Below are 17,500 nucleotides of genomic sequence, written 5' to 3'. Positions count from 1 at the left end.
GATAAGTCCAATACAAATAGTTCCCCTGTTTCATGCTGATCAATCTATTGAAATACTTTATTGCCTTTTGCAGACAATTGTCGCTTTTATGTTTCAATACAAATGCTGCCAGCATATAATTTAATATAATTCTAAGATATAATCTTAGTAGGATAAGCGTTATGTCTCCGGTTGCACTAAAATTCCAGTACAATAAGGGCTCATATTGTCCGAATATTGTGTCAAGTGTGTCGTTATTTAACTAAAATATTATATATTTAAAGTGAAATACAAAATATGAAAAGACTAGTGCCATGTGTCAGATGATCATCATTTAAAGGAATAACAGATTGAAAATTAAAAATGGAAAAAACATACAATATGGCTAAACAATTTAATATTGTATTTTGTATCGCACATAAACGTGCAAACAGTTATTAAATCTTTGTGTATTTATGCAAGCATAACACATATTTACGATTGGTATTCTGTTTTTGTTGGTTTTTAATCATATCATAATATGATCAAATAAAACTGTTAAAACCAAAATTAATTAATATAAATAAAGACAACTATTATTTCTAATTTATCAAAGCTCTTATATGCAAATTCGTAGCATTCATTTGCTTACATCATGTTTTTGGATTATTAGCTATTATATATTTAAGATATGCAATGTGAGTTGCTGTTTATTTTCTGAAACATGCACGCAAACCATTATGTTGTCATGGTTCATGATTTTTGTTACGAATTGTGCGTTTCAATATGACATCAGATTACTTAATAGAAATGAAATACGATATAAATAGAATACATATAAAATAAATTAATTAATTAATAAAAAAACATCTTGATACTTTCTTTTTTTCGGATAATAAAAAATAATGATGAAACATACTGCAAAAAGTATGGCATGAAAAGATGGCAGAAATAAACAAAGTCATTATGCAATATTAAATATTCACTCATTTAACTTTAACTATACTTAATCCTTGTTGTTTTGCTCTGAGAAACGAGCGTTTATTCCTAACGCTCGATTTGCAATAGAGCGATTTATCCCTTTAAAGTCATGATGAAAAAAAGGTATTGTAGAACACTTGCTGACAAGTTCCAGTTCATCGATATATTATTCCACTGTTGGTGTGTTTATATGGTTGCATGGGTGGCAAAGACATTTTATTTCTATCGTCCTTAGGTCACGTATTATAAACGTGCCTATGGCGATATTCGTTAATAAAAAAGTAAAATTTGCGGCTTTCCGCGTTTCATACAAATTTCTTTAACAGTTTATACAGGACAACCAAAATGTTCCTCACCTAAGAAGCATTGCTTTATTATTACCAAAATTCAGCATATAGGTTTTTCGGCCGGGGTGGGGATAAAAAACAACCATGAATAAGTGGCCAAAATAATTATTTCAAACCACGATTTCTTTTCTTTCTAGATATAGCGACACTTTTTGTTATTTCGCCTTTTGAGGAAAATTAACTAGCTGAATGATGTATTGAAAACATTTTTTTCAAGGCGTACAACATTGTCTGCCTCGAACAATTCATAATGTCTGTGCCTACATGCCGATAAACTATCATTGGCATCTGTATGTATGCATCAGTATGGTTGGAGTGGCATGCAGTGTATACTTGCATTAAATACTCTGACAGAAAATATTATTGTGAAACCTAATTCATAGCAGCAAAGAGCAACCTGTCCATTTTGCTGTTATTTGTTATGTGTTAATTCGCCAAACAGATAAATGAAAGTGAGGTATCTTAATACACAGATGTAGCGTGGTTACTTCTAGCTTTGCATGCACCATATACACACGGAATATTATATTTTATCTTTCCCGAGAGGAAAATATGAGGTAAGTTAAATACAATTAATAAAACAATGCAATATGTGACCAAACATGGCATGACAAGAACGTTTTGTTTTAGCCTTTGTTGACTCTAGAGAAATTGTATCACAGATAATGTGTGTTCCTTTGGTATGGATAATTGGGTGTTTTATGTCCTGTCAATTACTGAGTCGCGTGGAATGATGTGGTCGTACAACATCTGATGAAGCTTTCCAGGCCTTCACTTACTAATTCCGCTGTCAACGTGTTTATATAATTACATGGGTAACGGGAAACATTAACGTTCTACGTCTCCAGAACATCGTATTATAAGCTTAAATTGTGTATGTTGAATGAATACAATTCGGGTGAAATACATTAGAATTGCAAAACAAGTATGTGCAGGGCACTCCGTTTGAAGGTCTAAATGGGATTTAAATGAGGATTTGTGTAAATACGGTCAACTTAGCCTTTAGCCTTGTGTTCTAAATTTAGTTTCCATGCCATTTATTTAAAACAACAAATAAAGAAAATAAGTGGAGGTTCAATGTGTATATTCAACGAAAAAATAACATACGTTTGTTATCTTGCAGATTTATTTTTTCAAATAGCATAACCTGTAGTTTGAATTTTTAAGATATATATATATATATATATATATATATATATATATATATATATATATATATATATATATATATATATATATATATATATATATATATATATATATATATATATATAATGTGTGTAATGTGTATATATAGAGATGTTTAAATCTTATGCAATGTTTATTAGACATTCAAATAAAGAAGAAATATGCGAGCATCTATTACAGACACGCATTGCGTTTTTGATCAGAGTTTTAAATATGCAATTTGTCATATTTGTAAAAAAATATGTTTATAATACGAAAACAGAAATAAAAAGCTTGTGGTTAGACTTCTGTTGTAAGAAGAAATGGAACGTGCCTCTTATAAAAAATATATTTATTAAGGTTCCTTTTCAGGTTAAGTGGATGAGATTTTGTTTTAATTTGTGTTTAAGTCATACAATAAGTGTGTTTTTGTTTTTTTTGCAACTCCAGGATTGAAATAGTTGCCCCTCATCCACATCATTCGGATTACATCGAACATGTAATACCGGAGAATGATGTCTTGCCAATGTCGAAAGAGGTCTTATAGTAGGATTAACCCTCATCGACTCTAAATAATGAAGCTCCAACATTGGATGTGGCATTCTAAACATAGTTGCTTCAAAAAAGGTTACCTCTGCTGGAATCAATAATTTGTCAAATAATTCCACAGGCTGTCAAGTGTTAATGGCTTTGAATAATATGGTCATCTTATGCCTTATGATGAGTTATAAATCACCGAGTCCGTTTTTTTAAATTGTGCAACAGTTAATGCAAGTTATTTCCTTACCTAAGCAACAACACACTTCATCTCCCGCTTGAAATGCGTTTACCGTTTTGCTGACCTCATTAGAAAATAATGCTTCAGAAGCAAATATTAACATTTCAATAGCGGTAAAGTATTGATTGTGAAGCTTAAATAAGCCAGTAAATAACAATAAAAAAATCATTTATAGTTTAATTTCTGATTTTCAAAACGAATAACAATTTTAAATTACTTACGCATAATGAAACATTGAATCGATAAATTTTGTTCGAGTTCATGTTCATAAAGTTTTTTAAATTTCCCTGAAAGTTGCCTTAAATTTGCTTTATGATAGTTCTTTGAAGAAAAAAAAAACAGTGATTTGTCAAGTATCGTTTGTTTCTTGCGTACTTTCATGCATATATTACATATATGCAATGGCATATTTTACATATATTACATATATGCAATGGGGGCCATTTTTCTATCAGAAACCAATTATGAACCTTCATAGTATCAAAAACATTGTTTATTATAGGCAAACAAGAATGCTTTTCCATCGGCAATTGATATCTCTGACAAAAAATATATAACTCTAGAGACAACGGACCCCAACAAATATGTGAAGTCTCATTGTATGTGTTGTTATAATTTGCGCATCATTTCCGCCAATTACATTCTTTTTGTGGTTTAAACAAACATTTTCCAACGCCATCATTTATAAAACGACTGTATGAAAAAAACTTCAGACTAACATTATTTAGTTGTTTAAGAAAACTACTTTGAATTACAATTAAAACGATTTGCACAAGTATTCATCTGTGGTGTTAGACAGGCTTGTTAATGTGTCCATAAATGTGTCCCTTTAAACACATGGGACGATTGCAATTGTTAATAATTGCTTTTATAAAAACACACACGTTTCAAATGCTCTCTGAGAAATAGATTAAGATCATGTAATTGATTGCATTCTTTGTTGTTTACTGTTTGTATTATTGTATAGATGGGAGAGGGTGGAGAGCATTTAACAATATTTATTTATTTTAGGTTAAAACAAATTAGACTACATCTTCAATTCGGTGTGGCCTAATCACAAATGAAACGGTAATGATGTAACAGTAATGTAGTTTCTGAAAAATATCAATTACCGACGGGAAAGTATTCTTGCTTGCCTAAAATGTACTTATGTTTGTGATACTATGAGGGTTCCAAATTGTTTTCTGATAGAAAAAGGGTCACCATTGAATAAATGTAGCATATGCACGAAAGTGTGCAAGAAACAAACCATGCTTGCACAATTGCTATTGTTTGAAAAGAACTTGGATATAGAAGATTTTTGGCAACTTTGAGAGAAATTTACCAAGTTTTATGAACATAAACTCGAGCACAATTTATTCATTCAATGTTTCATTATGCGTCTGCAATTTATATTTGTTAATCGTTTTGAAAATCAGAAATTAATGTATCAAAGATTGAACTTTTTATTGTTATTTACTGCCTTTTTTAATCTACACAATTAACACTTTACCTCTATTGAAATGTTAGTATTTGCTACCGAAACAATTGAATTATTTTTTAAGGATTGAGGATATCAGCGAAACGGTTAACGCATTACAAGTGAGAGATTATTTTTTTTGTTGATCTGGTAAGAAAATGAATAGCATTAACTTTTTCACAATTATGAAAAACGGACTCGGTGATTTGTAACTCATCATTAGGCATTGTACGACCATATTATTCAAAGCGATTGCACTTGAAAGCCTGGGGAAATATTCTACAAATTATTTATTCCATCAGCGGTAACCTTTTTTGAAACAACTATGTTTAGAATTCTGATAATGATAGTGGAGTTTCATTATTCCTTTATGTATAGTCAATGGGGGTTAAACCTTAAGATCTTTCGACATTAGCAAGACATAATTCCCTGAAATGTTTTTTTGTAAGACATGTTCGTTGTTATCAGAGAGATGTGGATTAGGCGCAACTATTTCAGTTCTGGAGTTGCAAGAAACAACAACACACTAAATGTATGCCGCTTTAAAACAAAATCCCATCAACTTTACCTGAATATGAACCTTTGAATTATATATTTGTATAAAATGCACGTTCCATTTTTTCTTCAAACAGATGTCTAATCACAAACGTCTTTTCTCCCTTTTTGTATTATCAACATATGTTTTTGAACAATCATGACTTAAATGGCATACGAATCACTCTGGTCAGCGACACAACGCTGGTCTGCATTAGATGCTTGAATAACTGTGTTGTATTTGAATGCCTAATTTACGTTGCATGATATTTAAACATATTATAATTTAAAATTAAAACTACATGTGTATGCTATTTAAAAAAAATCTGTTTGCAAGATAACAAACGTATTTTATTTCTTCATTATATAAACACATTGAACAACCTCATATTTTCTGTATTTTTTGTTTTAAATAAATGGCATTTAAACTAAAATTAGAACATGTTTATAATTTATTAAAACAACAAATGTAGGTGAAAGTGTTAAAATGAAAACCTATGTGTGAGTAAATATAATTATATATTGCCTCAACGTATATAATGTAATACCCTATCTGTAAATTTAAACACACGCGTGTCTTCTTTGTTACTATTGAATAGTTGTATTCATTTTCGAAATATTTCTGCGCCGTTTTTAATTCAGAAATTTTACCCCGTTTGTAGATCACTCACAATTTTCTTGAAATAAAAAAACTCTTAATTTTCTATTTAAATTTGTTTTTAGCCTATGCTAAATAACATGCGTTGACACGCTCGTTATCTTGAAATTAAAGTAACGTAAATTAATTTTCTGAATAATTTAACTAAAACACAATGCGGTGCTGCTCTGAATCTTTTGTTTAATGAAATAATGATCTATGTTAAGTAAAACAAAAGTGAAACGCATTTTAATAGTTTTACAATCATGTGTAACTTGTATCAAGGATTGTTATAACACATATTCAAGTGTTGTAAAGAAGTGTACATTAACCGGTATCAATTTATTGATCTATCAAATTACGATGAAAATTACTAGAAATCTGTACACAGTGCAATTTACTTTCCTATTCAAAACGGCAATAGTCACAACAGGATGAAGTGATCAATTTCCATTGACAACTGTTATAAAAGCAAAATGTGTTCTATAGAGTCAACACAGGCTAAAAGGAACATCAGACCTTTACGGGTTAGATACACTTATTAGCATCTCTATACGGTTTAGAATGCATTTCTACAGCATTGGTAATATACAGAAGCATTATTAATATGCATGTTTATATATTGAGAAACAACACCAAATACATTTGCATATAAGATGTGGACCCACGGCTAAGTTGAACGTATTCATCACACATATCTCTCGTTTAAATCCCATTCAGACCTTCAAACGGAGTGCCCTGAACATAATTATGTTACAATTCTAATGTTTTTAAATTGAAATGTATTCGTTCAACATTTAACAATTTAAGCGTATAATACGAAGTTCTGAAGACGTAGAACGTTAATGTTTCCCGTCACCCATGCAATTATATAAACACGTTGACAGCGGAATTAGTAAGTAAAGGCCTGGAAAGCTTCATCAGATGCTGTACAACCACATCATTGCACGCGACTCAGTAATTGACAGGACATAAAACACCCAATTACCCATGCCAAAGGGACCCACATTTATATCTGTGATACAATTTCTCTAGTCAACAAAGGCTAAAACCAAACATTCTTGTCATGACATAGGTGGTCACAGGTTGCATTGTTTTCATAATTTTATTTTACTTACTTAATACTTTCCTCTCGGGAAAGATAAAATAGTATATTTCTTTTGTATATGTTGCATGCAAAGCTAGAAGTAACCAAGCTACATATGTGTACTAAGATAACTAACTTTCTTTTCTTTATTTGGAAAATTAACACATAACAAATAACAGCAAAAACGGACAAGTTGCTCTTTGTTGCTATGAAATATGTTTCACGACAATACTTTCGGTCAGAGTATTTAATGCCAGTACCATACAGATGCAAACATACAGATAACACTGATAGATTATCGGCGTGTAGGCACAGACATTATTAATTGTGAGAGACAGACATTGTTGTAAGCCTTGAACAAGATAAGTGTCTTCAATACAACATTCAGCTAGTTTAGTTTCCTCAAAAGGCGAAATAACAATACCCTGGTGCTATATCTAGAATGCAAATAAACCGTAGTTTGAAATAATTATATTGGCCAGTCATTAATGTTTGCAGTTTATCACCAAACCTCCTGAAAAATCTACATGCTTCATTTGGTAATTATAAAACAACGATTCTCAGGTGAGGAACATTTTAGTTGTTCGTTATTAACTGTTTTAGAAATTTGAATGAAACGCAAAAAGCCACCAAATTTGCTTTTATTATTAACGAATAACGCCTTAGGCAGGTTCATAACACAAGACCTAAGGAAGATAGAAATAAAATGTCTTTGCCATCCATGCAACCATATAAACACATTTACAGTGGAAAAATATACCGATATCGGAACTTGTCAGCAAACGTCTGCAACAAAACATTTCCTTTCGACTTTAAAGGGATGATTCGCTCTATTGCAAGTCATACGAATTAGGAATACACGATCTTTTCTTAGACCAAAACGACAATGATTCAGTATAGTTCATGTTAAATGAGTAATTTGAAGCGGATATTTTTTGTGTTTAACTTTTCCATAATTAAATCTAGGATAATATAACTTCTTTTGCATTATATGTATGTATATATATATATATATATATATATATATATATATATATATATATATATATATATATATATATATTGTTTACAGTAAAATTACGATCATTTTCAAATGCTTCAATTTATTCGGAAAGTTTAAAGTTAATTTTATTTATTTATTAATTTATTTATATGCAGTCATTACAGGCTAATCAGGGACGACACTTTCCGCTCTTATGACATGTTTCGTTTAAAAAAGTCTCCTCTTAGCACACATCAAATTTAGGCGGAAAGCGTCGTTCTTGATTAGCCTGTATGGACTGTACCGGCTAATCTGGGACGACACTTTACGCAGATCATTAAACCCCATTTTACACAGAGTACTGATCATATTACACTTTTTCTTTACGATTGAACAAACAAATCGAGATGGGACATATAAATAGAATGTTCAAATTTCATACATTTGTAAATTTTTATTGAAACAATTCGTGCCTGAAAGCGTAGCACATGGTGAAAAGCAGTATCCTGACGAAGGAAAATTTGGCACTTTGATGATTATTCAGAGAAAAAAAACTATAGTGTGGTCTAGACTTTATCATATTTATGATTCAAACATTTGTAAAAAAACAACACATACACTATAATAACACCGTGATTGTACTACACATTGACGCACGATGCAATAACGTAAAAGAGTTAATGGAGAATTTGGAACGAATATATTGAAACGCACCCAAAACTTTTTTCCAGTTGGATCGTATGTTTAAAACAAGGATTTGTTCTCAGAATCGTATTGCTGTTTGTAATTTTAGCTTTTTAGCTAGGATGGGATGGTTTAGGTCATTTCCACGGTAACTTAGAAATAAAATGAAGTAAGAATCTTGAAGTTTAAGAGAAAAAAAAACCTGTATGTACTTCACTTTTTGTTTGAATTTATACATGTCTAATACGAATGTTCACAGTTAACATGTGTGGATGATTGAACGCGAGCATGAAATGTATAATATGAAAGTACCCGTGGAACACTTGTCAATTGATATGATATGTATACACTTTTTTTTCTTATACCAACACAAAAAGATCAATATTATAGTAAGATTGTGTTAAGTCATTACTAGATATAAGTTTGTACATTGGGCTATTGTTCAAATGCCTGTGCTCTTTGTATCAAATTTTGTCGGAACTCTTTAATACTGCTGCAAAATGGACTTTGTTGTTTCCCATAAATTGCACTTAAACGATGTGAATTGCAAGTTGAACGACCATAAAATAATAAATACAAAAGACAACATGAAACTATTTCCGAACATAAAAACAGCAATGACTGCCACATCTAAGGTGACAATCGTGTTGACATATTCGGATAATATTAAAGGGCACCTAGAACATTTAATAAAACAATAAATATTTATTTCAAATTTTCATTTATGGACCAACATTTGTATAATTTAAAACATACAAAACAATCTCACATTTGTTTCGAACATAATGTCACTCGTTGCTCTTCTACAGATTGTTAAGACCACAGATCGTTAGTAAATGAGGACAGAACGGATCGTTAGTAAATGAGGACATAACGGGTCGTTAGTATATGAGGACAGAACGGATCGTTAGTATCTGAGGACAGAACGGATCGTTAGTAAATGAGGACAGAACGGATCGTTAGTAAATGAGGACTGTACGGATCGTTAGTAAATGAGGACAGAACGGATCGTTAGTAAATGAGGACAGAACGAATCGTTAGTAAATGAGGACAGATTAATGTTCCTTCTTTTCTGAGAAAACATAAAATGCGGTGAATATAATGTTCTGGACAAGAAGTAAACGGAATCAGTACCTTTCAATATTGAAGACAATTATATAAACACGAAATGCATGTTTAGCGGTAGCATGAATTGGTGCAATACTTTCGTGACAACATCATTACACGCTTCTCAGTAACGTGCATAATTTATGTCACAAATAGCTCATTTGTCTCAAATTTCTCATTATACGTCACATTTGTCTTTGGCCAAATGTCTGTATAGACAAAAGTGGCTTAACAAAACATCACACCATTCCGGTCAGCGACATTAGTGGTCTCTGAACTTCTTATTCGCACTTAACAGAAGAAGTGTTCATAAAGTGTAAGTATTTGTATAAATGCAAAAGAGAATACACATCCAGGGGCTCCTAATGTCGTCGTAGAATTGAGTAAGAGAAAAGAATGACAAAATTTACAAATGAGGGGGTGAGTTGATATTATGATAATGTACAATATGTATGCAAGCATGTAACACGTCCAATTTCCTTCCTTATTCCAACATATCGAACAGATATACTCTTTTTCGCATTCATTTCAGGTTGTATCATATTACTTGAGTAATAAACTTGAATTTAATAGTCGCTACTTATTTATCACTTCTAAGACGTTGTAAAGTTTATAGAGGCAGGCACTGAAAAAATGTGAGAGGAAATAATTGTGTGCAAGACAGTATTCAGCATTTGAGTATTCTAAAAAGGCAAATTAACAATGTCTATTATATCATGAGCGACAATCAATTTAACACATTTAATGTCGATCATTATAAATGCTATTTGTTATAATAAGCTGCAACGGAAAATAATGAGTCCAAAAGTCAAATAACTTTGAACTAATCATGGGCAAAATGATTTCAGGAAACATTTCAAAACATGGACATTTCAAACAACGTGCGCATAAAAGTTTGGACAAAAAGGAACACAATAATAAAAAATATAATTCGTCGTAAAATATATTAATAAATACGTTTTGTTCTTAATAAAGTTTATATAGGGTATATGTCTCCGATCAAATTAAATCCGATTTATGTAAACCATACAAAAAATGTACATGGTGCTGGTTACGTTTAAGATCGAACGCAATCGGGCAGCAGGGAAGGCATGAAAAAAGATCTGGGTCAAGCAAACTAATTTACTTGAAGGAAGTTATCATTATTTTGCTCTGGTGCATGTTTTACAATTCAGCAAATAAATTTTTATAATATAGAATATAATTCTTTTTTATTGCTGTAAAAATTGATTAACAATGCTATGAAGTTAACACTTTAGTGTAAGTTATTAATTATAGTCTAAATGTGAAGGTCGACTTGTTATTCCTCCCAGTAAAACCAGGGTTGGCACCAATCGACCGCCCCCGGTTTTTACCGGCGGTTTTTATCGATTAAAACCGCCCCGATCAATACTCACGAAGTGGTCATTCCTGGTCAATACTGATCGATTGAACTTTACCCCCAATTTTGAATAATATTCCATGCTTAATTAAACAATATTGATAATATAAATTTAACAGACATGTTGTCAATAATGTCTTAAGCTATTAATACCCACTATTGTATACCTGTTCATGCAATTTGTAGGTCAATCTCTAAAAATAATGCAAATTAGTCAAAGTTGGTCAATTGGAATTTTCTGGTCGATTGAACTTTTTTCAATTCTTATGAATGTAAAGATAATTCTTGATTCAACAAGATTAACAAAATGACACACCAATGATGTGCATTATCAAACCCCACAGTCTTCTCACAGTCTTTTCACCTATACAGGTCGGGTACCCAAAACTGATAATAGGGCCTTAAACGGCACCTTTTTGACACGACCGTAACAAAATAGTGAAACAATATTTTATATTTCATTGATATAAAAATAAAAAAACATAATAAGAAATAATTATTAAAAGATAATTGAAAAGAAGAGTCTAGAGAAGACCCACAATTGGAAAACATTATTTGTTGGCAAAATCAAGAATTTAGAATGCTTATATATATGACTCTTTGCATATATAATACAGGACAATACATACAACATTACATAAAACATCTAAATGATTATAGCAGGAGTCACCGCCTTAGGGCGGTCCATTTAAAGCATTTGGGGTTTTGCTCGGAGGAATAACAAGTCGACCTTCACATTTAGCCTATAACTAATAACTAACACTCAGGTGTAAACTCCATAGCATTGTTATAAAAAAATCAAAGCAATAAAAAACAATTTATATTCGATTTTATGAGAATTCATTTGCTACATTCTTCAACATGCACCAGAGCAAAGGAATTATAACTTCCTTCAGGTAAATTTGTTTGCTGCATCCAGATCTTTGTTCATGCCTTTCCTGCTGTCCGATTGAGTTCGATCTTAAACGTAACCAGCACCATGTATATTTCTCGTATGATTTACATATTTCTGATCTTATATGATCGGAAACATATATACTATTTAAACTCCATTTACAACAATACATATTTCCCAATATTTTATGAACATTTTTATTTTGTAATATTGTGTTCCTTTTTTGTCCAAACTTTGAGAAAAAATGGTGCGCACGTTTTATTAAATGTCCATGTTTTGAATTGTTTGCTAAACGCAGTTTACCCATTATAAGTTCACAATTACTTGACTGCTGGACTCACTATTTTCCGCTGCAGGTAATTAACCAAATAACCTATATAATAATCGAGATTTAATGTGTTAAAACGAATGTCGCTGAAGATATAGTAGACATTGTTATTTTGGATTGTAGTATACCAAAATGCTGAATGCTATCTTGCACACAATTATTTTCTCTTCTATGTGTTCAGTGTATGTCCCTATACACTTTGCAATGTCTTAGAAGTGATAAATAAATAGCGACTATAAAATTCACGTTTTTACCTCAGTAATATGATCCAACCTGAAATGAATGAGAAAAATAGTATATCTGTTTGATCTGTTGGAATAAGGAAAGAAATTGGACATATTGGAGAAATTCCAACAGTGTACATTATCATAATATCAATTCACCCCCTCATTTGTAACTCAATGTGAAAGCGTTTCGTATGTTATTCCAACATATTGAACAAATATTATCTATTTTTGTCATTCGTTTTTCTCACTCAATTCTACGGCGACATTAGTAGCCTCTGAACGTGTATTCATATTTGCACTTATACAAATATTTACACTATATGTACACTTCTTTTGTTAAGTGCGAATAAGAGTACTAGTTCTGAAATCGCTAATGCCGCTGACCGAAATGGTGTGATGTTTTGTTAATCCAATTTTGTTTATATAGACATTTGGCCAAAGACAAATATGACGTATAATGAGAAATTTGAGACAAATGAGCTATGTGTGGCATTATTGCTGCTCGTTACTTAGAAACGTGTGATGATGTTGTCCAGTAAGTCAAGCAACAATCCATGCAACCGCTGAACATGCATGTTGTGTTATATAATTCTCTTAAATATGGAACGATACTGACTTCTTGCCCAGAACATTATATGCACTGCCTTTTATAATTTCTAAGAAAAGAGGGAAGATTAAGCTGGTCTTAACATTCTTTTAAAGAGCAAAGAGTGAGCTTGCGTTTGAAGAAAATTTAAGATTTTTTTTGTTTTAAATTAGCCAAATATTGGTCCATAAAATACAACTTGGAAATGAATGCATATTGTATTTGATTGTACTAGGTACCCTTAAATATTATCAGAATATGTCAAACAAGAGTGTCACCTACGATGTTGAAGTCCTTGCTATTTTGATGTTCGGAAAAAGTTTCATGTTGTCTTTTGTATTGATTATTGCATTTTCTTTCAACTTGCAATTCACATCGTTGAGGTGCAATATATGGGAAGCGACGATGTAAGTCCAGTTTGCAGCAGTATTAAACATTTCAGATATAATATGATGATTAAAAGAGCACAGGCATTTGAACAATACTCCAATGTACACACGTATGTCTAGTAATGACTATAACAAACACGATCTTAATATGAATTTAATCTTGTCGTGTTGGTATAAGAAACAAAAGTGCATATTTTATCAATTGATCAGTGTTCCACATGTGTTTTCATATTATATATTTAATGATCGCGTTCAATCATCCACACATGTTAATTGTGAACATTTGTATTACGTCGAACAAACGCTATATATAGATAAACAAGACAGAATGTCTAGCGGTAACTCATGCCGCTGATTTTTATTTTAATAAAACTAATTGATCCTAGAATATGCGATGTCTAAATTGATGAGCAATTAGACGCCTTTTCTGTCAATTACTCTGTCGCGTTCCCTATCTAATTGAGCGGTGCCGGTTAACGGTAACTGATTCCATTGTCAGTGTTTATAATTGATTGCCTGTATTTTTTACGCTTTGTCTTCAGGAATTCGTGTGACAAACTCGACTTAATGTAATATTGACAAAAAGGTATTGGTCTACAACATTTGCAATAAAATAAAACGTTTACATGGTTTACTTTTTATTTCTTGCATTTGCGACAAAACGTTTGGCAATAATAATTAGTTTGAAGTTTGTAAACGCGTCTCCTTGCATAGTTTGAAAATATATTTTAAGTTTCTGCCATTCAGTTTGTATTTTATGCTGTTATTTTTAACAAAGTTTTCAAGAAAGTGGAAAATGGTGGTTAGAAAAGGCATTCATGTGGTGTCAACAGTTGATTTTCATTCAATTATTTAACTTTTACTTAACAAATATATATATAAAAATTTGCAACTAGACCTAGATTGGGTTGTATTAAGGGTCGGTCAGTTCAATTACAATTTCACTATTACTAACACTAGAATAGAGGTTTGCACTAATTTAATTGAGATGCAATTGCAATCACCCTTTGTATGCAGATAGCTTACACGAGGACGTAGCTTGCATTTGGGGCCAGTTTAATACAGGCCTAGATCACTGTAACGAGAAATAGAGAAAAGGTTATTGTTTCTTCCAACGTTTATTGCACAATCATATACAGTTCACAGCGTCCTAAATAATGTTAATGCTATTCATTTAGTTATTAAATGCATTGTATAAAGCGAAACGTATTTATAAGCAAAGACACTAAAAATGCAAATGACAGTAGTGATATTTCTCATTTTTGAACAATGAGAGAGAATAAATAGTATATAGTGTATTCGTTGTTATGTTGTGAAATTTATAAATGTACAAACGTTAGGCAATATTGCTCATTTATTTTTATGAAAGCAAAAGTGTTCTTATATCTTTTCAGGGTTTTAGTGTTCCCCGCTTGTATTAATATTCCAAATGTCTCAAAGTAGCCACTTCCTTGTTAAATAGCATCAAAATATAAGACAACTTGTACATCTTTCGTTCACTTCTCTGACCAGAAAGATCTCACTTTTTTTAAGCCACGCTTGATTCCATAGGAATATGTTACCATAACAAAGTGATCTCTAATCAACCAAGAAATATAAGCCTTTTTCATGTCAGCCACTGAGTAAAAACGTGTCGAATGTTAAATGTTAAAACGTTACATCGTGATTGTTTGATGTTTTAGTAAAAAAAACTCTTTCGGTAATAAAAGACCTAGAGCTATATGAAAGTAAATCATATTAACTTTGCTGAGCCGATATCAGATCAGCAGGTTTGCAGTAATTCTCATCTTGATTTCTGACAGGATCATGTAAAGTACAATTTGTATTTCTTCCTTAAGCACATTGCGTTAATACAGATTCCATTGTATTTTCCTCACAGAACTCAGATTAGATTTCCTTCGGCAAAATTGTTCCCGGAATACTTTTATGTCTTTATTGTAGGCGTCGTTAAAATATTTCTCTGCAAACTAATCCGTTGGAAGATTAGGTTTTCATTACATATGTTTTGGCAACAACCAAATATATCAGACTAAACATGATCTAAAATTGATTATACAAAGACTTTTTACAACAAAAACCAGCTACATGTTGTGATACTCCTCTTGAATCTAAGAACAACTGTGAAAAATATCCTTACATGTAAGCTACAAAATGATTCCTTTAATCATAATTAATAATGCTATTATTTCATATGTAAAATATAGTTTTTGTTTCAACAAATGTGTTTTGATAAATTACAAACACAATGCCAAATTTATTAACTCCAATTATTGTAACACATTTTTTACAACTATTTCTATTTTCAGAGTGTTATTTCTTCAATAGTTTTTTTAATTTTACAGGGACACAGTAAAAGAATTGCCCTTTGTCAAATTTAACTTGATCTAGTTACTGCATTGTTTATTCAATGCACTGTGTTGTTCAAAGTCAAATCAGAGGTTGAGAAGGAGTTGGTTGATTTTCAGTCTCAAACACCTATTTTAAGTGTTAGAAAATGAATATATCATGAATTATATTCTACGAGTATGTAATTTTAATTGTTTTTATTCTCAAATACACAGCACCACCTCGTAGAAGCGATTATAAGCTGCGGCAGTCAATTTTCGGTTTGCAGCAGCTGTATTACTTCCTATAGTTGCATGATAACTGAGAATAAAATGAAAGAGGTATATGTATTTATGTCATATGCAATAAATAAACTCTCGAACCTTGTAATAAGGTGCATGGAACGAACTTGTATGGCGTATATATAGTGCCAACAATTGCACACTAAAATTCATGTTTATCTACTATTTTAAAAAAGTGTCATTGCTTCCATCTAACCCTCGCGTGAGAACCTACTAATTACATCAAGAATATAGGCATATAAGATAACGTGTACGTGGGCCAAAGGTCAGGGCCAATAGGCACAAAGCTGCTAGTGAAGATCTCAATTTATGTTGCACTTGAATGAAAATTTCGATTCAAATTTTCTATTTGATATCCAGGATTTTGTGCTTAAAAATAAAAATAGACATTTTGGCATATTTTTAATGTTAAACTAAAGGTTTATTGTAAACGTTATCTTCAAAGGTTTGATAGGAATGATGCTTGATATTTGAATTGTACGTTTGGCCATGCTCAAGTAGTTAACTTAATTAGATCTTTAGGTTAGAGCATCGGGAATCTGATCTTTGGTGGAGTCAATATTGAGTGTACGTATTGACCACAGAAAATTGAGACGTCTAGCACATTCAGTTATTGTGGCGCATTTTGTTGGTCATTTACGGAGTCGCATGGCATGGAATGGCGTGGTCTTACCATCAATTGTAAACGATTTGATAACCTGTTATAGAAAAATATGCACGATGTATTGATAAGATATGTATGAAGTGGTTTATATATATATATATATATATATATATATATATATATATATATATTCATTACATTCAAGGATTAAGCCAAAGTAAATATTGGAATACCTCAGTACTGCGGGTAACGTATGTCGAGAGTTGAAGAAAATATAATTCTTTGAAGCAATGTTTGTAGTGTTCTATTAACTTTTGCGCTTTTAGGAACCATGTGTCGTTAAAAGTCACTTTTTGCTTTCAGGACATTCGTTTGATTAAATATTGTTTCATCTACTTAAAGAAAAATATATTTGTATAAGGTATAAAGACAATTTTTAACGTGTTGTACGCATATTGTGTCATACAAAAAACATAATTGGTGCGCACACAAAAACACAAACTCGTTTTTCCACAAACCTTTTAAGCGAGTAGAAGTGTAAAAGACTCTTTAAACGGGGCATTGTAAGACCCAGTCTCTGAAACGGGGAGCCCCTTGTATCTCAGAATGTCCTTTTTTATAAAGCTAGAAAGTATTTTGAGGAGTTGAGCATATCAGAGAGGATCTCTTTGCACTCGACAAAAATTAGTCTCCTCTTGAAAAAAATGAGCTTAACGCATATGCATCAAGTGTCGACCAAGAT

The 17,500-nt window shown here is 31.6% G+C and overlaps 1 protein-coding gene across 1 annotated transcript in view; it reads left to right on the top strand.

The window, feature by feature from the left end:
* Positions 1 to 17,500, top strand: part of LOC127834257 (delta and Notch-like epidermal growth factor-related receptor) — a 37,399-nt gene that overhangs the window by 10,732 nt on the left and 9,167 nt on the right. The window lies entirely within an intron of this gene.

The sequence above is a fragment of the Dreissena polymorpha genome, chromosome 6 (genome assembly GCF_020536995.1).
Source record: "Dreissena polymorpha isolate Duluth1 chromosome 6, UMN_Dpol_1.0, whole genome shotgun sequence".
Taxonomy (NCBI): domain Eukaryota; kingdom Metazoa; phylum Mollusca; class Bivalvia; order Myida; family Dreissenidae; genus Dreissena; species Dreissena polymorpha.
Note: the sequence above shows the minus strand (reverse complement) of the source record. Positions and strands in the feature narration are given on the sequence as shown.